The following is a 27,891-nucleotide window of genomic DNA, read 5'->3' as shown; positions in this document are numbered from 1 at the left end:
TGAACCGACTTCAAAATATACTTATTATGTTTATATATTATTTATCATTGATGAAAATTTAGTAGAATTTTAGAGAGGCTAAGGGGCTTAAATTTTGTTTTAATAAAGGTTGAACCTATAATATATTTGAATAACCAGTCACTCGTTTACAACTATAAAATATATTTACATTTTTTTTTATTCCCTTTTATATAAATAAATAATATATTTTGTACGAAAAATAATGTATTATAGTGAATCATTATCATTAGATACAATATTTCTATTAGAGCAGAAAATCAAAAGTAGATGTTAAACATTTTATTTTTTATCACTAAAGAATGTTTTCAAGATGAGTCGTGTTGACGATAAAAATAAACTATTAAATCCAAAAATATAACATCAATAATCCAAATTGTAAATGATTTTAAACAATATTCGTCTCAAATATTTTAAACTTTAGAATAATAATTAATAACACTCTTCAGGCGCCCAGAAACGATCTATATACACCATCTCAGTTTGTGATAAACAATATTATATTATATACAAACTGTACAAAGAATTTCTTAGTTATTTAAGCAATTTTTAATATGCGTTCACACTGGATGTTACTATAACTCAATTTCGAACGTATTTTATACAATACAGTCCGAGAGGGGATCGGGAAATTCGGATAATTATTACTCCTCTGGCTATTTAAAATCAGGCATGATACATACCAATATTTCCAGCCACCCCCCTAAAAAAATACTGATGGGTGTCTATGGCAACAAGTATTTAAAAAATAATAATATTATGATTTATGCATCTAACCTCATCTCCGATGGTGATATGTGGCTCATGAGTACCTGAACATAACAATTTATTTTCAACGTCGATTTCAAACGGTTCGTAGTTGTTTGTAAGGCGATATTAAAATAAATTCCTTTGACACAACATTTCGTGAAGGAAGTAATCGGCACCCATTGGCATTCGGAGATTATAGTTTATAAGCAGAAAAGGTAAGCGGTTACACTTAAAATCTACACATTCAATGCTGTATCATAACAGTACTTATACATAGACCAGTTATACCTACAAATATATCGATAAACTTCTGTATAATCACTTATCGATTATCAGTTGATGTATAAAACTGTATAATATGAACATAATACACACACACACACATAATGTATATAATATATTTACAGTTCTAATTAACATTTATTAATATTAGTATACTATTATTTTATTTATTATTTATTACATGCATGGTTTATAGTTAGGTAGTTATTCACAATAGATGTCTAACATAATAATAGGTAGTTTAGTATTAACAATAAGAATTAGTTACTTATAAATATGGTTATAGTTAGTATAACAATAATAATATAGTTGGAAACAATATTAGCTTTACAAAATAAAAAATAGGAAGAAACAAAACAGAAAAAACAATAATAACAAATAAATAATGCTTAGTATACAATACTATTATGTAACAATTTTTTTCTATCCCTTTTATTAGCAAGTATCTTAATTATTAGTATGGATTTTCGGTGATTTAAATAAAGATAATATAGTAAAAATTTAGAATTGAAGAGTATGGTCTAAATTGGCGTTCCTTAATAATCTGCGCATAGAATCGTTTGCTAGGTAATTAGTAGAAGCATGCGAGACATAAAATAGTACATTGGATCGAGTTAGCCGTTGAGGTTGGTACTTTGAAAGAGATAAGAGAAAGGAGTTTTGAGCATTCTATTTAACCATCAAGTATACCTTTAATGAACCTAATGCCTGCAAAATGTCTACAGTAGGCCAAAGTAGAAAGGCTTAAATTATTAGCCACTAGACTGTAACAATGAGGCGGACAGGGTATTTTAAGTAAGTAGCTGGCAAAACGTAAAAATCTATTCTGAACTCGTTTCAGTTGTTTTGAGTTATTAACTGAGTGAGGATCCAATACCACACAACCATATTCGAGTATAGGATGGACTAGGACACAGTATACAATTTTTAAGGAGTTTTCAAATTCATATTCTCTAGCCAATCTCATAACAAAACCGAGCGTTTTAAACGCTTTGAATTAAATATATTCAATGTGAGAATTGGGACAGAGATTAAGGCTCTATTTGAAGCCAAGATCAATAACACAGTAATATACGTACTGGATTTTGTTGATGCCGAGGGGATGAAAAAAGTTAATCGGAAATTGACTTCTAGTAAATGTAAAGATTTTGCACTTGGACAGGTTAAGGGATAGGATCTAGTGCAGTCAAGCGAGAGTGGTAAAAATCAATAAGCTATCCACTATCCACAATTTTTGTTTTTTTATTAGGGGATTCCGCTCTTAAGTAACCGCCATTTGTGTCGTTTGTCTTTTTCCCACGATTGACTAAAATATATTATTGCCTACAACATCCTCTCGCATTAGTGACATCAACAGACCGCACCACAAGCGACATTCGTTCACGTACGACATACTTACGATAACCGAGTTTTGTATTTCATTCCATACAGCAGTATAACTGTATAAGTATTGACTTCAATAAAAATATAATACTGTCTATCCTTACAAGGAATCTGTAAATAATATGAATAATATAAATTACATTATGTGGGCCTTACCATAACGTATTGCTCTCGCCCCTCGGCTAATAATATTATAATACTCGGGAAAAGGATGAACCCGAGATTAAAAAACTTACAAATATACGTACAAAATATAGTTGCACTACACAATGTACGCCATAGATCATGACTACAAATATTACCTATCCACTGTTTGGTATTTATAATATATATTACTGCACCGCCTACAAAACGATTTGAACAAAATCAAATGGCGAGACAGACGTTTAAATAAAATCTGTCGATGACTGTGATTCATTCAAGTCGGGTTCCTACTATACACCGTGTCTTATTATGAAGTTCAATAAAACTTAACTTGTAAAAATGGTACCTATCACAGCTACGTCACCTTTTATATCATTATGTGCAAAATTTAAACTCGGTCCATCTCTAGACATTTGCCGGTATATAATGTTTAATCAAGCCAATCAAAATGTGGTAAAGGCACACGACATGACAAAAAACGTGGTCGTGAGGTAATCTTAAGAAATATGTTCCCAATATTCTTTCATTTTCATTATAATATATTTAAAACACAACATCATATGACATGATACTGTAGACCTACAACGGAAATTACCACGATTGTTCGCTTGCATAAACCTTATGCAATGTAGATCATGGTCAAATGATAATATTTACAATGTACATAATACATCCATTTATATCGTGTCATATCCAACGATATTATTAAACGACTATTATCATATCCGTTGTTTGATAGTACATTACCTCAACCTAACAAATAATCAAACATTATGCGTTTCACCGTCTGTTTATAGATTTCACCCAAACTGTGCTCCTAATTATTGTTTAACTCATTTAAGCTGGATTCACTCTACACCATATATCGTATCATATTCCATGTATTTAATAATACGTAGCTAGGTAACAAAATGTTGGCAACACGATACCTAGAATTTAAAATTTAAATATATATTCAACAAAACATAAACGAAATGATATATAGTGTAAATCCGGCTTTACTCTTATCAAGTATAATTAAATTATGTGGTTGTGATATAGTGATACTGCAAAATCTGAAAATGGTTCACACGACGTCAGTGTAACACCAAATTTTCTAACGAACTAAAATCCCCAACAACCCGGTGATTATTTTTCAAGGAAAACTTTGGTCGCCGATCGTCTTATCCGTATCCATCATGCCGTCTGATTCCCAGTGATTATCGTTTAAGAATAAAGCAAAGAAAAACACAGTGTGTGGATATACTCGAGATCAGATAACCGCAGTGATATACGTTGTCTCGATCAATCGGTCAACCTAAAGAAAACGCTGTCGTTGACGACCTTTTTCTCAGCGCCCGCCGTGCTGTACGATTCTCGACCGAACCGTTTATGCGTCGTTAGCACGTTAAGTGTTGAGTGGTATAGTGTCACGTCAAAACGAGTCTCTTATATTTGTGACATAAACCACATTTGATACAAATAAATGCGGCACCAATTTAATGAGTGTATAAGAAACACGTCAATCATCCATGTACAATATTTACAGCTCACCCCGTATTTGGAAAACTCTACTACAGTTATTTACAATATTATTCATCGAAGAATAGTTACACAACATGTTAGTTGATTATATCAAAATACAAAATCTAAATCAGTTAGGTGTAGATCTTTGAGTATTTGTATTGTACATGATTGCCGCTACTAACAACATCGACGCATCGTTTGACATTTTCGGTTTTTAAAAAAACTTCTTGATCTCACTCATTTTTTGTGATGTAAAATTTGGAAGATCCAATATAATAAAACAATACATATATAGTTGTAAATAAGAAGCTTGTTATAGTTGGTAATAATAAATAATAATACAGGAATTATCGAGAACTGTTAATTTTTTTAATAATTAATTTTTTCAAGACGTCATAATTTTAGGTCTTATAAAAAATTTAATAAAATATGTATATATATATATATATCATAAAGACTAGACTTCAGTAAATAAATATAAGTAAATTTCAATCATGTCGTACCTAACTTAAGTAGTTATAGCACTGATTTCGATTTTTGGTTGTATTTTATGTTTAAAACGTCGTTATTTTATTTACTCACATTGTGATTGTCGACCGATTCAATATCGGTAAAAGATTAATTTGCATCTGAAAGACTTCGTTCGATAAAACAATAAAATCACTTTTTCCGTTATTCGGCAAACATTTGAATACATTATACTGTTTTAAATTGAAAACGTTTGTGATTTACTAGATTTCAATCAATTTAATGAATGCCAAGCCGGCGTCGTGTGTAGGCAATTGTAGGGCATTTGTGTCTTGAGTGTCTTGCTCCATACATATTCGTCTTCCTGTTCGTTTAAATTGAGTATTGCTTATGGTAATGCTGTACAACGTAATATTACTTACAAACACGTGTCCGCTAAACAAATTTCATTAAAATTCAAATTTAATGTTGATAATAAACCTTTTATTATATTATTTGTTAATTTATTAACCAAGATTTTTATATTATTCATTAATACAATATTATTATATTATTATATTATAATATATTATTGTTGAGCTCATACACAAAGAAATTTAATAACATAATTTTTTTCTTATCATTAATATCACATTTAAAATATTAATCAAAGTATGAATATAACTTATATAATTATTACAATTAAAATAAGTAATTTTGTCATATAAACATGATAATGTGAAAACATTATACTTAATTACTATACATGTATGGAATTCAAACAATATTTTTAAATACGTAACTAAATAATAACTGTAAGAAGTAAAATTATAAATTAATAGTAAATTTAAAATATAATAAATTAAATTAAATAAAGACATTTTATGAATTCTTTTTTAAATTATTATTTTATGTTTGTCTTCGTCTCCTAATTTTATTAACATATTTTTTTGAACCACCGTTTTTTATTTATTTTATTATCGAAATGGTTTAAGGAAAATAAAAATTATTAATATCTTATAGGTACATCATTCATCTTTTTTTATATAAAATATTCACAAACCTTATTTGAATAGGTACTTATATTATCAGAGGTAATTAGTATTATCTACACTGAAAATCCTATAGCTATGTCTATTATGTTCCATCGCTCGTTGAAAAGGTCAGAAACTATTAGAATTTAATCGCCCTCAACTGGCCATGCATTCTTATAGAAACAACAATATTGGATTACTCCAGCCTTTTAACCTTCAAACTACCTATATACATGTAAATCGACCAATTTGTGTCGCACCTTTACAAACCACATAATATGGTAAATTTATTTAAATACTTCAAAGCTGACTAAACTGATAACAAACATAAACAAAACCGTTGTTAGTATTATGTTATCTGTTTTTTATGTACCAACTATGATTTATGCATAATTAAAATTCAAATACACATTATAGTTTGAAAAACCCATTCCAGTCATTCTTATAATTTATAATTGTTAATATTTTACTAGTATATAGCAAAATATCCTTAACTATATTAGACAAGTTAATCCAGCAGATTTCTGATATAATACAAAATCATATTAACCTATATGTATGTGTATTTCTGAAAAGGTCTGTAGGTTGAAACTGTTATAAGTGAAGTTATACTATACAAAAGTCGCTTATAAATATAATATACATCCTTGTACTTAACAAAATGTGTCATACAATAGATGCTTTTGAAATAAAGTTTTTCATTTAATCCAAAATATAAAGTACTATTATAATAACTATAATAGATAATAATATAAAATATAATTATTTAATATTATAATACGCTGTTAATAACTTCAAAATAATTATTTTCAAAATGTTCTAAAATCTAAAAATATGAAAATGTTATTTTCTATTTAATAACTAACATTGTGTAACTATCAATATAAATTATATTTTAATGTATAAATCTAAAATTTTATTTTAACCGAATTCCTAAATATTACCTCTGACAGACAACTGACCTGAAGTTCCCATAATTATAATGGACATAAAATGGGTTAGAATATAAATTTAACATATGATTGGTATGCATTAATTTAAACATACATGAACCTAATATCTTAATACTGGAAAAATTTTGGAAAATATAATTTTAAAATGTCATAAATATTTATAAATATATGAAAAAAATCAACTCGAATTATTTACTAACATAAAACAATATTTGACAATCTATTCCTTACCAATTCCTCACTACAGCAGCATCACCGTAGAGAGGTCATTTAGTACACTATAGGTCAGACAGGATATAATTTGAGTGTGCCCTTTCTCCTTAAACTTTAAAACTTACTAAACTATTTGAGTGCTTTTAATGAAAACTAGTAATTAGACTTTTGAAGTTTTTGCATAAATTAGCTCTACAAAATTAAGTATCTTAAATTTTTAAGAATAAGAAAAACAAAATATTTCAATTCCTTTATTAACAGTGTATGTAAATCAAAACATTAAAATAAATAAAATATAATAAATATATTGTGGGTCTTTGATACCATTAAATTTTACAAAATCTATTAAACATTTATGTTAAGATACCTAGTAAATAAATAAAGTTAATAACATATTAAAACAAGATTCAATTTTTCGGGTATATAATTTTTTATTTAAAATTATTTTGTTTTAATTTTTAAAATCGTATGTTTAATTAAATAACCTAATTTATTTATTTTACCATAATTTTTTATATCTTTAAATCAAATATAACCCCAAAAGTAAAAAAACAAAACAAAATAACTTATGTACTTAATCAAATATTTTAATGACCTGGTTCATACCGCCGTTCTTTTCAGACTTTAAATTCTTGATCTACCACTTGTTCAAAAGCATCTTATAGTGCACCTGTAAAAAGGAAAAAAATCGTCCTTATTCATGACAATGCATTTCTATATAATTTAAATTTAAAAAAAATATATAATATTATGAATTTTTACAAAAACAATAATACCTATATAGTTGCACTAAGTTGTACCTTTACAATTATATGTAAAACAAGTACTTAATTGTGTTTGACTCGGTGAAAAATATGATTTTCATAAATACAATTTAAAGTTGTAACTTAAATTCTAGGATAATCAATTAAATCTTAAATTTTAATCTTTGTCAATTATTAAATTTCATATTAACTTAAAATTAACTTTATTATTATTATAGAATTTACAATTTAAGATATATTATAAGCATAACATCTTGAATCCATTACTTCTTGTTGTTCAAATCATAACATCCCTCCAAAAAAAATCTAACACAATGTAAACTTTTATACGTAATCAATTATATGATTAATTTAACTATTCAAAGCGAAATAAAATCGAAAACTGCAACTTATCATTATTTTACTTTGGAAGCTTGAGAAAAATTACCAATAGATATTATAAAACAAAACATAAATATGTTATTGAAAGTCTGCTATGAGTCCCTAACTAATTTATAAAAATGAAACAATAATGGAAAAGTACAATTTTAATACAATAGATAATTAAATGTGTCTCTTCAAATATATATGTATTGCAAGATTCACTCAATAATTATTAGGATAATAAATCAATTAATTAAAATGAATAAAATATAATTACTATAACCACTTAAGCCAAACTCAACCCTATGACAAACAGAATATTTTTTTTATAATATCATAACGTTATTGACTGACATTTTTATCAATTCTATAAATTCAGTAACTAGGTACCTCATTTTAGTGTTAATATTTTAAATAACATTATCATCACCAGCTAATCTACAGTATAGCTTACTTCTTAGCGCTACACAATTATAGAGTTATACGTATAGCCAAGGCAAATTTCAATTTAAATAAAAATCATAATTTGATTTAATTTTTTTTTATCGTTTACAGGTTAAACTACAATGTATAAGAGTATAAAATAGTGTACATATAAGAATCACATAATTGATACAACTATATATCAATATTAATATCCGTATTCCATAACTTGTATGGCTGTATATCAAATAAAATTTTACCATGTTGAAGAGAGCTTTTTTCATGGTAAACACTAAATAATATTAATCCTCCCTCGTCTTTTAATAATAAAAAAAAAAACCTAGTTTTCCATATAACAATGATTCTTTTTTTCAATTTAATTTTGATATCTTGTTTTTATTATATGCCATAGCTTCATGAAACGATGTTATAAATACTCGCTTTCTTCAACGAACCGTAAAAATAAAATATACATTCACAAACCGTATTTTCAACATCGAAGCCACAAATCCGAACCCCAAGCGTTTCTACCCTCGTTGGTTACACAGTCAATTATAATGTACCAAACACCCGAGATATCTGTTTTTTCTCTTAAACGAGTGCTCTTGCCGCTTGCAGTTCGTTGTAATAAGCATTCACATAAATTCCCAGGTAAAAGTATCTGATATACATTTTGTATATAGAGTATACATGTAATATATTATACATGTATAAAATAAGACCATTAAACATTGACAATGCAGTTAGTACTCTACACCCACTACCTATAAGATGGAAAGAATAGATTTAAAAATAATTTATACAGGTTTAAATTTTTAAAAGCAAGAGAAAAAAAGTGTTGAATTCACTCTTCCTAAATTCAATTATTATTTTCGTTTTAATCTCGTGCGTTTTGAAATTACCTTCTTGTTTTCACTTGTCGAAACATAAAACTGTACGACACATAAATATTATACATATTACACCATTACCCAGCTAATTTTAGAGGACAGCAGACAGTGATGTTCATATTATTGATACTTGATACATATGTATCAAAACCAATAAAAATGTATATAAAGTTGTACATTAAATTTGCACTTAACAGTAGTCACAAATCACAACAATCATTACTCATTACAAGTTACCAACGGTTAACTTATTATTTATTATATTAAAACATTAAATGTCTACAATACTGCTTAACTTTTCTTTCCATAGGCTATTTCTATTGAGTTATATAATTTATAAATGCTAGTTGAAAACCCCTACTCTGTGTAGTAATAATTGAAGTCAAATATTCTATTACCCAGCAGCCTAACCTACTGCCATCGCCAGTTTGGTTGTTTTCTTATATGGACTATGGAGTTTATTTTTTAGGGTGAGTGGCATTGAGAACATTTATCAGTATAAGTAGATTTAGCATGTATAAATAATAAATATATGTATATAATATAATAGTGAATTGTTTAGGACCAAAACATACATTAGTACCGAAAAATAGCTTAGATGTCTATGAATAATAAAATATAATCAATAGCCATATATTGTATTAATGGTGATCGAAGTGATAGGTATCTCCGTGTAACAATCTAATATTATCGACAAAGTAACATTATGTTATACTTCAATACTGATGTATATAATATTCTATTACTATATAAGATTTAAATCTTTATTTAAAAAAAAATATTGATTGGTATTATAAAATAAACGATAATAATAGTAACAATAGTAATTGTTTAATATTATACATATTTTAATTTTCAATTTTGAATAGAGTGATGCATGTACCTCTCATAGTATTAATGGTGTGTATTTTTGTGATTTCCATTAATTTTTAGAACAGTATAAAATGTATACTATAAATGATTTAATCTTCAACTTTGAACTTCATCTCTGCTAGTGGATCTGATTGGAATTTAAATTGGATCCAACACCCTTCAAAATAATCTGGTATATAAAAAAAAAAAACAGAAATATTAAGTTAAAACCAGTTGTCGATATAATAGAGCTCAACTAACAAATTTAACTACAATATTCTTCATAAGTTTTATTTATTTTTAATTAAAATATCAAAAAAATATAAGTACAATATTTTTATACCTAAGCGTTTAATGATTAAAATAATTATACGATATTCGTTAAACCATAAAACGTTTAGATTATTCTGTAATTCAATTTCATTCAATTTTTAACATAAGACATGAAAATTTAAATATTATCATAATTGTTTGTAATTGAATTAAAAATAAAAATAGCATAAGACCACACATATTTATGACCATTTGAAGTTCAAATTGAGACGGCAAGTTGTTATAATACAAATAAAACCTGATACCTAAATAAATATTTTTTTTTTATGCAATTATTAATTGATAGTTATTTAATTAATTAATGGTCATATATTTAATTATTTACACAAATATACAGTAGTGTAGTTTAGTTTCAAACTTTTTATGTGTAAAAGGTAAAAATTAGTATTTTTAGATACAATCCATAAAATAAAATGAAAATAAATTTTTAAAATTACTTTTTTATATACTCGTACTACATGCTTGAAATTTTCAATAAATAATCTCATATCTACGGTTATAATAAAAACTTAAAATAACTTACATATTCTAAATTGAAAAACTAGCTTTTTATAGATGTATATAAAAATATTTAAAATGTATAAAAAAAAAATTGTAATGTGCGATTTTAGTGTAATTATGGGTATATAGAAAATAATCAAACCCAATATTAATTTTGAAACCTATGGGTACTGTTGAATTTATCTATATTCTATTGTAAAATTCTCAAAATAAAAAACTGATATGTATAAAAAAAATACATTTTAGAACTACGTATAATAAATGAGCCACCTGTGCCATTTACATTAAATTCATTTTGAATAAATGATTAAGTCTTTGTTTCTGTTTTATGTTAATTTTTATTATGTCCTGGATTTTTATATAGGGCTATGAATATTATTGTTAAACTCATCGTTAGTTTTATGCGTGCATAGTAAGTAATAATATATATAACGTATGATTAGTAACTAATTTAATTATTTGATAGTTATAATTTTAAAATAATAAGTTATAACACACAACTTTTACACGTTAGTTGTTTTTTTTAAAGCTTAACAATTTCATAGTAGTTTTAATATTCTATAAAACTTTTTTTATAGACTTCAACTTTTTAAAGAATGTTAATTTATAAAACTTTTTTAGTATGACTTAATTTATTTATATAATATATTAACTCACGTCATAGGTATCTATTATTTTATTATTTTATTATTAAATAAAGATCATTTATTTTTAATTCCATAAAATAAATAGTATGTTATGTATTGTTTTACTAACTACTCATTACAAATATTTTATATTAATTATATCATATATTATAAAGTTTAACACCAGTACTTAATATTTTCGCTTACTCAATAAACACAATATTATTGTACGTCTTAGTAGTTAACAAATATACTAAATAACCGATTAGATAATCAGATCAGACATAAATCAAAATACGATACTATTATTTTTTATGTTTAATTTAACTATAAGTCTATTAATCGGACAATTTTTGAGTTCAAAAATAATTGGTTCAAAAGATAAATTGTCTATTAATTTTAACTTAACATAGTAATTATAATTTTTAAGACCACTCTTATGTTAAATAATTTAATATTGATGGATAAAAAATCTTAAAATCATATTACATTATGCATTACTACTAATAAATAATATACTCGTACTACTCGTTATAAAAAGCAAACAAGTATAATGTAATTTTACATTCACTTAATAAATTGACATTCTCCATGATCAAAATGTTGTTTTGAGTATGCAGTTCATTATATAAAATGTTTCTCATTAAAAATAACCAAATTTAAGAATACCTTAGGTAAGGATAATCAATGTTTAATATTATAAAATATTAAATTACACTTAATTATACGTCTCCAAAAGCCTGATTTCATGTAAAATATGACTTAAACTAATTTAATTAATTATTGGTATAGATGATACATATTACATACTATAGAAAAACCAATTTTGTAAAATATTTTATATACATATATATATAGTATTCTGTACATTTTCTTTGAAAAAATTGATTCACAAGAAATTGTGTAAAATATGTAATTTTTATTAAAAATATAAATATCTATAATTTACCTTTATAATATTTATTAATGATTGTTATATTTTATTAATTAAAATAAAAATTGTCACATTAACCCTATTTTAGAATTTCTCAACCCCTGTGTGGCACATGAAGGAATTGAGTAATCATGAACAAATTTAACAGTAATTACTGCCTTATAGAAATGAATAAAATGTAAGATGAGAATACAAAAATCAACGTGCATGTAAATATGGCTTTTCCGGACGTTTTGGAATCGTTATATAGGTACTAATTTTTACTATTAAGTGCTTATTGAATATTTAAAATTATTGTACACATATCAAAAATGCTATGATTTACAAAAGAACATTAGAATTCATACACGCATTATTGTAAGATCAACAAATAAATAATTATTATTTAATAATATTATTTTAATATATCCTTTTAAGTTCCATAAATGTCCCTATATTTTTCAGATTTCGTATTAATAGTTATGTAAAATCGTAGACACATAGTTATATTATAACTTAATATTATCGTCAAAACTATTATCATTTTTAATGGAACTCGAATTATTTATTAAATACTTACACAATATCAATTATTTATAATCGATTATTTCAAAGACGAGAATAATTTCAAATTTTTAATTACAATTTAATAAATTTCATAACTTTGGTTTTAATAATATAGCCATATATTTAAATTTAATATAATAAACGTTTTGAAATTGTTTTACAATAATTATTAATAATGTTATAACTCAATTTTATTATTGAGGAGTTATTCAATCTATATTCTATGTATAGATTTATTGTAAATTTAATGTGATTGCCCGTTACAGTAATTCACTCGTGATTGATGTTGAATCTGTAAAAGCTAATATTATGCATTTATCAGCTATTGAACATCAAACAAATTTAATTGCCTTATATTTTATAAAATAATATAATATTATTTTGCACACAATATGCCGCGTAGTATACAATAATATGCTATATGCGTTACAAATTAAACTGTACATAATTATACTTCTAATTTAATCACAAAAAAGGTTGTTCTTTGAATGCATTTTTTTTGTGAATCTTAACGTGAAACATTCCGGTGCTAAATCACTTTACCACTGGTGCTTATTAAAACAAGTTAATAATCTTCTAGACAAATGTAGATTTAGCAGTCCTAATTTAGTTCTTTTAATATTATAATCACAAAAGATAACATACAATTCAAAAATCTTCAGAATATTTAGATATGGTATGAAACACCTATGGAAAAAGCAATTTACCCATTGACATTTTTTAAAACTTGAATTTCCATATAAAAAATATAAGTAATAAGTCTAAAAATATAAACGCTAAAATTACGTATTGAGTTAAACTTCATCTTTTTTAATAAATACATATCTATATAAATGAAAAATGAGTAGTGTATATAGTATAAATATTTTAATTTTTATATATTATTAAAGAAAAATCATACTATAGAGTATTGAGTTAAATTGTATACACATTGTACTTACTAATTTTATCCAGGTGCCTCTACCGTATAAGTTTTAAAATATCTAATTAAATTATATTAAATGTCAATTAACAGAAAACTTTAAAATCATCTATCGTCTTTAATATGATATATAAAACAGAGTAGCTATAAAATTGTTAATTATAAGTTTTAGTTTGCACACCAGTAATTCGGATAAACTTAATCCAAACAATAAATGAACTATTACAATTGCAATACATTTCACCATAATTCAAACTCCTGGTAATAATATAAGCAATCTAATTCGTAAAAATTGTGTGCACCTATACCATAAATTTAAAATATATATTACTAGGTATAGCTATTTAATTTTCTAATGCTCAACAAAACCAACAAAAAAATTCTCAAAACAATCTTTTTATTTCGGAAAATTTCAATCTGTATTTGAAACACAACGAGTAAAAATAAAACTGACATACTCGTACACACGTACATGATATAAAAACAACACATATGAAGCAAGTGATAAGAAGAATTATCCAGCTATGGAACCCTCCCAAAACAATATTAAATACAATTTAAAACACCGCAATAGAATTCTAATAATTTTCTCATATAATGTCACTCATAATTGGACTCAAAATATATTATCCACTGACGCTTTTTAATCAAATATGAATTATAGTCAATATAATATAATACAATATTATGATAACACAATAATTTTAACTAAACCATATGATCGTCCAGTTGCTATTCTCTTTTCATTTACATAATTCCATGATCTTATAATCAATTCATAGCTACAGTTTATGCATATTCTAAAACTTACAAAAGAAAATATAGTTTTAAAATGCTTATAACTTTAATTAAAATTAATGAGTATAAATCTTTCAACAAACTTTAAATCAGACGTTTAAACCATTGGCAATACTTGAAAAAAAAATGTTTCATTTTTGAGAGTTTTTACTAGTTAATCATTAGATTAGGGAATAATTGTTAAAAAAAATGTTTTTGTATTGCTCTCTAGACACCCGCACTTAAGTTTATTATTGTATTACGTATAAACATTCTATAAATTATACACAATAAATTGTCTTATGGGAAGACAATTTCAACTAAATTAAGGTAACAAAATATAATATACCGTAATATATTAAAATATAACCATTTAAATTATTATTAATAATTTATATGCATGATATGCATTAATAATTTATATAAAATTGTATTAATTTATTATATTGTATATAGTAATAGTTCAGCTATAAAAAATGTTACTATAAAACACCGACAACATTTTTAAGCTACAAGATATGGTGGGCCTTCTTCTTACCCCTCTTCCTTTAAACATTCCCTGGATTATTAAGCAAAAAGTTTTTTTTTAACTAAGGTAACATAATATATTATAAATTATATATCTAATATTAATAGGAGTGTCCACGGGGGATAAACTTACACCCCGTGCGATTTCAGGTAACACCTACCAAAGATTCATTGGATATAAATAAAGATAAAAATAACCACTAAGACAATAGAATAATATTATACAGACTTGTGACCAGACTAGTCAGTATTGCGCTTTGCAGTAGCCTGCGCAGTCCGTATCATAAAGTGATAACTGATAAGTGACGAATAAATTACATTTTCATTGAGTGTAGTTGACTAATTTCAAATTTGTAATTATTTGATAGACAATAGCAACAAAATAAAAAGTGGCTCAAATTCATTAGTTAAAAAATAACAATTGTACCATACCAAATTTTAGAACAAGTAACAAGATGTGTTAATTAAGATTTATTATCTATAGATATTTTTGACGTTCGCTTCCATATGTCATGATTGTAATTTGAGTTATCAACTATCATATTATTATTTTAAAGTTATTTTTATGAATATTTAGTTTTTAAATTATCAATCATTTTTGTATTGTTTATTGCACCTTATGTCCATGTCCTATTATCCTAATAAAGAGTAATAAAAAGATATTGAATAATTTTTAGACCCATGTACCAAAGGAATCTATATTTAGTACTAGATCAGGTTAATAATAAATAATATGATTGTATTTAGTGTATCGACAAGTAAGATGTACATTTAATAAAAATGTATTTATTTTACTATTTTTGCTTTTAAATTTTAATTGTAATAAAACAAAAATGTTTTAGAATATACAAATAAAATACTGACGATATCTAATTCACAAATACCCTCATCCCCCCTATTACAGTATTAATAAGTATTTAATTTGATTTTAAACCTCTGTACCTATTCATATTTTAAGTTTTAAGTATCCTGCGTGCTCATAGTACCTATGTGTTTGTTATTTGTTTTAATATTTCACTAAATATTTTGATTTTACTTAAGTCAAATTTTGATTTTTTAATATTCATTGGTTAATGTAGCTTTAATGTATTAAACTATTGCATAATAATCCAATGATTTTATTTGAAGTGCATACCAAATACTAGATTGTGACACTTCTTTATATTAAAATATATTAACTTTATTCTTTATTAAACATTTAAAAATAACCTAATATTTTTTTCGTGTCCTAATTGTATATGTTGTACCATGTTATTTTAGCAATGTTATTAATTTAATTAGTCTAATTTTTTTTAGTTTATATTAGATATAATAATGATAAATATGAGAATAACAAAAATGGTTCAAAAATAGGGGCTAAAACTCTTTAGTCCCCTTGACTATAAAACCAGGTTGAGCCCTTTGCGTCAAAACGGCTATGCTAATAATATAAAGTGATCATATTATAAGATCAAATAAGATAATTATAGCATATTTCTATTTTTGAACTGAATAATAGTATTATTTCAATAGTTGTACTCTATATTAGTGAATTATTTAAGTTTAATTAATAACTGAAGTAATTAACATAATATTATTATTAATTAAAATCTAAGAAGTATAAAAAATCAGTTCACCTTACATTGCTTATGATACAGAGAAATTCTTTTAAAATCTAACACACATTATTTCAAAAAGCATAACTACAAACAATAGCATGAGTGAAGTGTTGCCACTTCACTCATCTTATCTGAGATTAACTATTAAATAAAAAATGTATTATTCAATAGGTTTTCAATATAAATCTAAAATAGTTATAAAATAAAGTTTATGTTATATATTTACATATTATTTTGCTTAAAATTGCAAAATTAAAATACGACCGTTAAACCCCCCAAAATAACTTAAAAAATAATAAACGTTAATTGCTTATTTAGGGGAGTATAAAAGGTTAGAAATATATTATGTATATTAAATTCTCTTAAAAGAAAACATTCAAAACAGTAATTACATTTCGAACAACCAGTGTTTAAAAATTGTTTCTAGGAATGTTCCTCAAAACAAAATCACACGCCTTTTAAGTGAGTTAGTTGGAGTTCTAGGTACTGTTGGTTCAATGAGTTAATTTTTATTGTATTAGTGTAAAATTGGTAGATCGTTGTAATTCAAGTTTATATGTATCCTGCAAGAACATTACGTAAAAAAACATTAATTTCCCACACAGCAGTCGGCTGTACGTTACTAACATTTAAGTTATATGCTTGTATTTAGTACGTGTGCTAGGGTTGACTACTAATAGGAATGTCTTGTACCTGTAGCCAATTTTTTTTTTTTACTTAACGATTACTGGTTGGAGTTTGCAATGTTTTTAAGAAAATGAATAAACTATACTGTGAATAAGACTTTTATATCATTAATTAATTTTACTATTAAATCGTCATAATTCACACGCATTTCTATAAATTTGATTATTTAGTTATTAGACAAACAATATTGACCATTTTATTATCTTTTATATTATACCAAAAAAATTTAAAAAAAACTATTATTTAATCATCCCTATCTCCAAAGAATAATATCTTCTATTTCAATACTACCTACTGTATAATAAGTTATTATTGATTGTAATACACATAACCATATCAAATGTGTACTTATTATAAATAATGTCTCTCATTAACATATATGTAACGTAAATACTAAATTTTAAACCAAAAATAAGTGTTTTATAAGTACATACATTATATTGCTTTATTCTAAGCAGAATTATAAACCTTTTTACTTAACATCAAAATAATGATAAAACCCAAAGCTTTTTTATTAAGGACTTAATTTTTCTATTCATTCCGAGCTGTTTTAATCATAAAAACATTGAATTCTATGAAATTACAACTAAAACAAAAGTCCTCGTTCATCCCGACTAAAATGTATTATTTTTTTTTATCGTATTGTTAACATGCCTTTATTTTTATTCAACTAAAACAATATATTATTTTTAATCTAAACGAACAATAATGTGTCATTCAATTTGAATAAAATATTATTATTCAGAGAGTATTATATAAATCTTTTACCTCAGAACATTAGTGGAAGATAACATTTCTAATATTTGATTAATATCATAATAGTTATTATTTTTAAATTATATAAATACACACAATTGTATTTTTTCAGTTATTACGTTAAAATGTCGTTATTTAATTACTAATTAGTAATTTGGAAATATTTTACTTGTTCCCTTGAGAAAAAATACTCGAACTTTTAAAAGTAGTATTAACCTTTTACCTAGTCACTCTTTCTTTTTAGAGTCAATTTTAATGATCTTCAGTAGTCTCAATTGTTCTTCTTAAAGCATGGTGCATTCTGTTGGTATTACGTTCTTATGTACTATTTTTACAGAGTCAAAAATAAAGTTATAGACACTTCAAATCATAAAAAAAAAATATATTAAAAACATTTTATAAATATCATTGGAATCTTTATAAACCTTTTTGAAAATAAACATCAATTCGATGAAAATTTATATTTTCAAAATGTATCAATAATCTATACATAATAATTATAAATTTACTTTGTTCGATAAAAATACGAAAGAGGGTGACATACTAACATGCACAGGATTTAACTGAAAACAATATTAAGTATAGATTGCATTACATCAGAAATTACCATTCAAAGGTCAAATAAACAAATTTATTATTTTATATACTTATTTAATAATAAAAAGGTGGTTGGTAAATACTTTTTCATTAAAAAAAAATTGATTAGAAAAAATAGTCTCTTTATAGTCATAAAAAATAGTTAGACTTTCCAATAGAATTTTTTTGATTAATATAAATTGCAAAACGTACCAATAACTTGTATTCAACTTTTCTAAGTATAAACAAAAAATTTTAATGAATTTCTAAATACAAAATAGTTTATAGTTTTAGAAGTTTTTATATATTTTGCCAAAATTCTAAACTGAAATAATTATAAAAAAATATTATGTACGTTATATATATTATATTATACATTCTCGATATTTTTAATTTGAAAATAAACTACTTATAAGTTATAATGAACCTTACATTAAAATATGTTCAAGCACTCAGATCCATTTATATATTAGATTCTCTGAACGAAGTGATGAATGTATTAATTTTACAATGTGTGTGTTTTTTTATGTCTGTGTACAACATAACTTGTTGAAATAATGATTCAATTTCAAACTTGGGGATGGTTTTCAAAGTGAATATCTTTGGTACATTATAGAGGTCAAAAGTAAACATTTTACAGTAGTTTTCAAAAAAATCGGGAAAAACAAAAAATAAGTAACCGAAAAACGGGAAAAAAAAAATTTACCCAAAATAAGTTTTCGACAAAATCTATTATTTTATATAATTGTAACTCAAAAATGTTATATAATTTAAAATACTTGAAATGTTCACCAAATTTTTATATTAGTGTTAATTATAAACAGTTTAATTTTTAAAGTATTTTGGCTTTTTTTAGTTATTTATATACAACTGAAATTTTCGATTTTTCTAAGAATTTTTTTTTTTTGAAGTTTCAATAAAAAAATTTTGGGTGAACAAAAAGGTTTCTTATACGTCGGTTAGGTTCTTATTATAGTTAAAAAAAAAAATCAAAAATTATTTGACACATTTTTTTTTTTTTTTTTTATGAGAGTTTTAAGTAAAAATTTTTACAAAGTATAGGTATATAAAGTGCCAAAATTTACAAGTAATTTTGTAAGTGAAAATTCATAAAATGTATTGTATTTATTTCTAAGATTAAAAAAAATAAACACAAGTTTTCTATTGGTTTTCTTTCAATTAGTTATAGAAAAAACTAAAGCGTCATTAAATGAAAAACAATTTTGAGCGTCTACATTTTAAATTTCTACGAAATCACGTAACGAATTATCCCCAAAAATTTTTAAATATTTATTAATATTTAAAAGGTATAGGTATATAAGTCATAAATATTTGGAAATTTCTTCAGTTATTTATTAAATAATTTAGTTTATTTAGATTGGCATTTTCTTTACAAAATTTAATTTTCAAAATATTTCGCTTATTTTAAGTCTATTTATTCTTTATAATGATGTGAAGTATTCGTTTTTGTTTAGTTTTTTTTTATAAATATTGATACAATTTTTTAGCTAAGTCGAAATACTAAGTTCAAATTAATGTTTATTTTTTTTAAATACACGATTTTACACGATAGGCGTTCAAATTTATTACAAACTGTTTCATAACAACTTAGAGTAGTATTTTTTATAATAATAATAAACATACTGTGTATGTATTATTATTAAATGACATATTTGGAATATAGAATGTATAAGACCTTATAAGTACAATTGTTTACTATATTTGTAATAACTATTGTAATATAGGCAAATCTAAAAGTAAAATCCCTATATAATGAATTACCAACGTAATATACGGATATATGTGTAAAATAAATATGGTATTTTCTATTTTATAGCTAATTATATTTCCAATACGCGTATAAATAATGAGAATAATTTTTAAAGAAAAACGGTAATTTCAGAAGAAAAGTTAAAAATTTTAAAAAAAAATTTAGAAAATATACAGTTATTTCTTTCTAAACAAGATTGATGCATAATATATTATATTGTCCTTATTTGTTATTATATAATAATAATACTTATTTTAATATTTTCAGAATTAAACAATACATTTATATTAAATAATAAAAAAAATCTAATAAAAGACTAATGAGAACATTTTATCCGTAACTTACAGATTAAATTACCTACCTATCTACTTTTGATAACCTGATATCATAATTCAGTGGGCACTCGTCTATTTATATATAAATACAACTAATATTTACGGATATTTTACCATAAAATAAGTGTTTCACTTTTAAATCGATAGGTACTACAAAATACTTAAACTAAATTTCCACGTAAATAAATATTTTTGAGATTTTATATTTTTTATTATTTTTATATTTCCTGTAAGCTGTAAAAACTAAAAAAAAAAAATAAATCATCCTGGCTATATTGCTTAAAAGTGCTATCCACTGAACAAAATAAAATAAGACATAAAAACAAATTCATTTATTTCTTCAAAGGAATGCCAAAATTAATTTTAAATAAGATTAAAATTCAATTAATGAAGCTAAACATTTTAAATTCAAAAACTTATTTTCCAATAAAATTACTTTAATAGGCTATTTTAAGCTCATTTTTGCATACATTGATTATTTTAAGCATTTTTAAAATAATTTGTGCTATATCTTTTTATTATATATTATACGTTTATGTAATGACCATTTACAATCATGTTTAAAGACTCGTCGTGAAGATCTTCTCAATCAAACTCTTTGTTTCCGGAAAGTTTTAAAACAATGTAAAATATATAAGTAATAATTAAGTTATCTATGTATAAATGTGGTGTAATATATAATATATAAGCCATCCGACGACCTCCCCCACCCACAAATATACTACTGAAACATAAAAATATAGTTTCGATATTTACACATAAACATTTAAAAGTCCATAATTAGTACATAATATTTTATATTTAATACAATACATTGTAGAACAATGGAACATTAATAACAGTTTAATTTCAATATCATAACATGAAAAATATTGAGTATGCGTTGTGCAGAATATAATAATAATATGAAATATATTACTCTTTATATAATATTATTTTTCTATAGTATTAATAGATTAGAATAAAGCAGCGTACCCAATGTTATGAGGTGGTGAAGGATGAATGATAATGTATAAATTATTTTACTGCGTCAAAAAGATCATAAAAAGGTAAATTAATAACAAATAGGTATAGCATCAATATTATTGCCATGTGAAATTTATGATTTGTTTTTTTTATAAATGCTGTTCCTAATTTATTATTTAAAAGTATTGTTTTTCTTATTATGTTTAAAAAAAAAAGTGTTACGTACAATAAGTACACACTTATATTTAACAATATCCCTTATTTTTTTAATTTAAAATTCCATCATTATTTCTTGCTAAAAATATTACGAGCATTTACTACGAAAAATATTAATTGCACTCCATTTAAAAATGCACTAGTATATTTTTTAATTCTCTTGAAAGTCTACATTTACACATACAATTTATATAAATAAATAACTTTAATTCATAACGTTAATTTTTTTATTCTGTTATTAATTGTGCTCAATTATTGAAAAGTATTATAAATCTTTATGTTATACAGACATAATAATTTAATAATAAATAACAATATTTATATCAAAATTAATTTAAATACCTAGCTAATTTAATACGATCTACGAGTATTGCTAAAGGCAAGTCATATTATGTTATACTTAAAATAATTAACTTTAAAAATACATCTATATGAACATCATCGTTTGAGTTATAGTTAGAGAAACAAATCATACCTAATTATACCAACAATGCTATAATTATTATAATAAAATTGATTGATACTTATTTTTCTAGGTTAGAATATATATTCATTTCCTAATTATCTAATAAAAAAAATTATCATTCTATCAATATCATGGTTATTTATTTTATAGATTATATTTTTAGGAATATGCTAAGTTAAAATAATTATTAATTAATCATTGTTTTTTATATCAAAAATATACCGAGATCCAAAATTCAATTTTAATGTAGTACACATAAGTTAATATATTTAAATATATAACTCATGAGATCTGAGATACTCGGTCCAGCAATCGCTTTAACAAAATTCCAATAATAGGGTTTCATTGACAAAATGTAAAAGATACTTAGAAATTAGAATAAAAGAGGAATTTAATAAATAATATTAGTTTTTATGGTTAAATTTTAATACCACATACAAGATACCATGAACGAGGATCATTTCACTACAGGACTAAGAAAATTGTATATTTAAATAATCATCATGATACTGACAACTGATATTTAATTTAGTTTTTTCTTTGATTATTTATTCACCATAATTCTAACAGTTCAACGAATTATAAATTGATCTACCTACAATAAAAATTATAATTACGGGTATTATTAAAAATATTCTATAAAAAACATAAGTTATTAAAAAGCAAAGAAATAAGTCTGAAATATACCTAATAGGTACATACAATATTACGTGACTCAAAATGTTCAAGACGACTGCGACCGGTATAGTACATAATAATAATTAATAAATGATATAATACATATCTACGAGGCATATCTTTATGTTTATCAGTTTTCATAAGCTGTCGATAATAACACTGATAAATACATACTTTTAAAACTATTAATAGATTTATGGTGTTACACTTCAAAGGCGCTCACAACTCACTGGTTGAAAACCACTAGATTAAAGAGCTAGGTAATAAAAGGAAATATGGATCTGACTTAGTGAACAAGTACTCGATAATATTTAGTGGACTTTCCAATTTAAAATGAAGCAGGTAACTAAAGAATAGAGAAATATTTAAAGTTCGAACATCATAGGTTTAATAAAATATGACGCAAGAAAGTTTTCTCAAGAATGACTAAGATGTTCCGATAAAATAGTGACCCAGCATATTAAATTACACTTTTCTGTGAGTACATATCTAAGTTAATCAATTAGTTATTATGACTAATTATTAAACAACATATTTCTGGGAAATTTGAGAATTCAAAGACGTGCTAGATTTGCTATCATTTAGCATTATACTTGCATTCATTTCCATATGAACATCTGAATACGATACTACAGACATTGAGCAAAGGAACACTCATAAAAATAAAATAAAATATTTATAAATTGATCTATCTATTTAAAAAAATATCTAAGATAAATTATGTATAGATAAATTGTACATGACAAGATCTTTATTTTAGGTAATTTTAGTAGGTACATTACTAAATATAGAATATAGAACATACTTATTGAAAATGTTAAATTGATCTTAAAAAAAACGAGTGAACATTCCGAGTTACTTTTGTTTGTTTCCAAGAAGCATATTAATTACATTTTAAATATTAAATTAAAGTAATAAATTAATAATAATGAAGCGTCTTAAAAATTTTAATTTCACGTAGAATATTTAGTCCAAAATAAAGAAATACGTTTTTTCAAAATATGTTGCGTGTTTCATTTCACAAAAATGAAAAAATAACGCATATAGCAACACAAATAAACTATGTACTACACACTACTCACCTATAATCATTAATCATACCATACTAGCGACGCATCAGAAATATTTCAACGATTTTACTACAATTTAAGTAAATAACGAAATTTAGCGCTTCAGAAGACAGTACGTTTCATTGATTATCTTATTCAATAGAAGGTAGAGGGTAAAACAAATTAAACCTACTCACATTTGCGAAGGATCAAAGCCACCCACCATGTTATTATAATATAAATATATTATAATAATAAAAAATAACTAAGATGAAATATTGTAATATTAAATAAAACCAAACCAAATGTTATTGAACTCGAGTGAAACAAAATAGTTTTTCAAAATAAGTCACAATACATAATGCATATTTTAAAATAAATATGTACATAATACAGTTCGTATATTTTTATTAATATTCTTTTACTAGACAATCATAAGACAAAAATGTAAAAGTTATATTTTCTATATATTTGGTTAAAATTAAAAGTTCTTAAATCTTAAAATTATCTTAAATAGAATTACTTTTTTTTATACAATTTATTTTATAAATAAACCAATATTTTTTTTTTTTTTTTTTAAAAAACATTAACATTATATTATTATTAGGTACCTATTTAACTATCATCTAGATTACGGTAGGTACTAACTATTACTACTGAAACCTCCCAAGTCAAATATATTTTCTAGAAGCTCTTAAACATGCGCTCAAAATTGTATGATACTGATACTCAACTTTATAAACTAATCTTATGAATTCCGAATCATGTTTAATGATCATGAGAAGATGGAATAATAAATATGATTATTCCTTGGTCCTCAAGGGTACCTTCAAATTTGATTTCATCCTAAACAACTTTACCACAGCTTGCAGCTATTTACTTCTCTTATACATAAAACCGCAGACATATTTCAAATCAATTAGTTTGCTATATAATTCAAAACCAAAATTTATCCAAAATCAATATAACATATATAATTTACACCAATATTTATGAATTTGTATTTATGATTTGCACCAAAATAAAAATGTACAATTCGCACCATTTTAAATAGTAAAAATACGAATTATAATTTGCACCAAAATTCGATTTAATTATTCTTTAAATAGGTAGTGCGTACACGTTTTAATAGTAATAGGTATATAAAATATTGATATAATATAAACAGCCAATGGCAATAACACAGAATATTTCATTTTAAAATGTAATGTTTCAACAAGGTCACAACACTTACTTAAAAATAATCACATCAATAAAAGGCTACGATCGATCCTTTATAATACTTTTACCTTAAAATTTTATAATAGGTCAATTCACTCTAATATCAAAACTAAAAGCATACTAATTTTGATAGTGATGAACGAAAATTTGCTATGTCGTACCTACATATAGAAGACTGAAACAACAAATGTGGGTGCATCGTCCCCTTAAATTATTATGTATTTTAAATTTTAATGTCAACTAGTTAATTATTAATTTAACTACTTCAATCAATTATTAACACTATAAATGGACAAAATAACATTTTTAAAGTATAAAATATTGCTATTCAAATTCAAAAAATAATTTTAAATATATAAAAAAATTAGTAGGTGTATTAATATTTTTTATATGCTAATTATATACACAATATTTTATAGGTACATTAAAATAGTCCAGTAAAATCTATAATAAAAAATTGTGAATTTAGTTTGAAAATAAATTTATGACCCGTGAATGCATTAAAATAAAAAAAAACTTTTGAAGACTGCGTACTCATCGTTAATGAGAAACAAATAATAGTCTGTTAAAAAATCAATTAAACATTTTTTTTAAATCGTGTTGTTGTTGTTGATTCTACATAAACTTGTTTTTATAAAACTCAAAGGTATGTTAAAAAATAATTATAAATATATTTCGATAATTTTAATGCTATTTATTGGCATTTGAAGTTCAAATATTAACAAAAATTCGTTAAAATCATAAATATTTGCAAATTATTTTGTAGGTATAATTCATAAAAATTTTTGTGTAAATAGCTAAGTATTGAAAATTTAATACAAGATTTTCCATAAGTTTAGCTTACTATAATTATAAAAGAACTTAAATTTTGAAGTATTCAGGTTATTAAAATATAAATCACCTTTTTCACCATCCACTGAAAAATATATGCTAGGCTGACAAATCATCTCAGTTCAGAATCGTTTATCGTATACAATGATACCTATCAATGGATTCAAATTGTACACATAAATAATAGTGATGACCTATTACACAGCAGAGCGTTACTCACTTGACCGCCCTTTTTACTTCCTACCTTTCTAATTTTGGAAAAAACATTCATTCATATATATTTTTTATATGAGCAATATACTATAACACAATTTATTGAATTAACTAAATTTAGATAATGAGAAAAAAATCAAATTTAATAATATTTATCAGAAAGCAACGAATATTAAATTGCTGTACTATTAAATATTGAACAAAAAAAAATCCTTAAACTTTTGTATTTAAACCATCTAATGCCACTGAAAAATGTGACAAAAAAAATCTATTTTCATACTTTAAGGCCTATAATTATTTAAACGATTTACCAATGAACATTATGAAACTATAATTTTATTACAAAATATGTGCGTTTTCTTATTAAATACCTAAATATAATAATAATCTAATGTTTAATCAATCGTTATAGTGAAAACCCCATTTTTGTTCTTAAGAAATACAGTTGCATTTTATGAAAATGTTTTACTTAGACTTTATGACGTTATGGAATAATGAGCTTTGACAACAGATAAACGCAGCTTTTCGTCATTAAGAAGGATCAAGATATACTTAAAAAAAAATAACTTCTGAGTCAAGATTGGTAGGTTTTGCAATAGTCCCGTCGAGCAGTGAGATCATTTGTCCCGTGACAAGAATATAGCCCCAAGCGACGTCCAAGATCTACTGTACAACCCCACGAATATCCGGTCTCGTGGGATAGCCATTCTAGACATCATCAACTCTCGGTTGCTTCTCATCGTGACTCACAGTCCTTTTACGTCATAATAGAGAATATACGTCATTGAAAAAAACCGCTGAACGAAGAACAGATACAGGTGGAAAAAACAATCTACAGGAAGCGCTATGGCCTACTGAACTACACCTCTTTTCCCCACCTCACATATACACAGTTACGTTCCATTACAATGAGACTTTCAAGCCAGCGGGTACGTGCCACGACAAATAGCCAAGAAGATCACAAAACGGGCTTCCAGATCTGCTGATTCTGCAAACCGAGCTTCAAAGAGAACCACTATAATGCAACTCTAGGCTGGCTGGTTTTGTGAGCCTTTTGACCCAAATAGTATATGAATATGTATTAATATTTTTAAAATATTGCATTTTTGTTAAGAATTATAGCGATATTGTTGACATTTTATCTATAAATGATGCAGCAGTGCTCTATATTATTATGATATGAGTAATCCTCCTCTGCTGTCAATTTAAGTCAAAGAAAAAAAGTCTTGCACTATTGTTTATTATACACACATTAGTCTCATTTTCAAGACAGTCCAATTAATGACGAAATTATTTTGAACAAATTTGACAACAATGGAAAATTAATAAATTCAAATTA

At 24.5% G+C, this 27,891-nt stretch overlaps 1 long non-coding RNA gene across 2 annotated transcripts; it reads left to right on the top strand.

The window, feature by feature from the left end:
• The first annotated feature begins 10,048 nt into the window (after positions 1–10,048).
• Positions 10,049–27,627, top strand: LOC126550287 (uncharacterized). 2 transcript variants are annotated; one of them, XR_007604343.1, is made up of 3 exons: positions 10,049–10,215; positions 12,505–12,666; positions 27,026–27,627. It is a non-coding gene; the product is annotated as an uncharacterized LOC126550287 (long non-coding RNA). The 2 variants fall into 2 exon arrangements; XR_007604344.1 differs by lacking the exon at positions 27,026–27,627 and adding an exon at positions 23,431–23,798.
• Positions 27,628–27,891: the final 264 nt, after the last annotated feature.

The sequence above is a fragment of the Aphis gossypii genome, chromosome 2 (assembly GCF_020184175.1).
Source record: "Aphis gossypii isolate Hap1 chromosome 2, ASM2018417v2, whole genome shotgun sequence".
Lineage (NCBI taxonomy): Eukaryota > Metazoa > Arthropoda > Insecta > Hemiptera > Aphididae > Aphis > Aphis gossypii.
The sequence above is the reverse complement of the archived record's forward strand: the minus strand, read 5'-3'. Positions and strand labels throughout refer to the sequence as shown.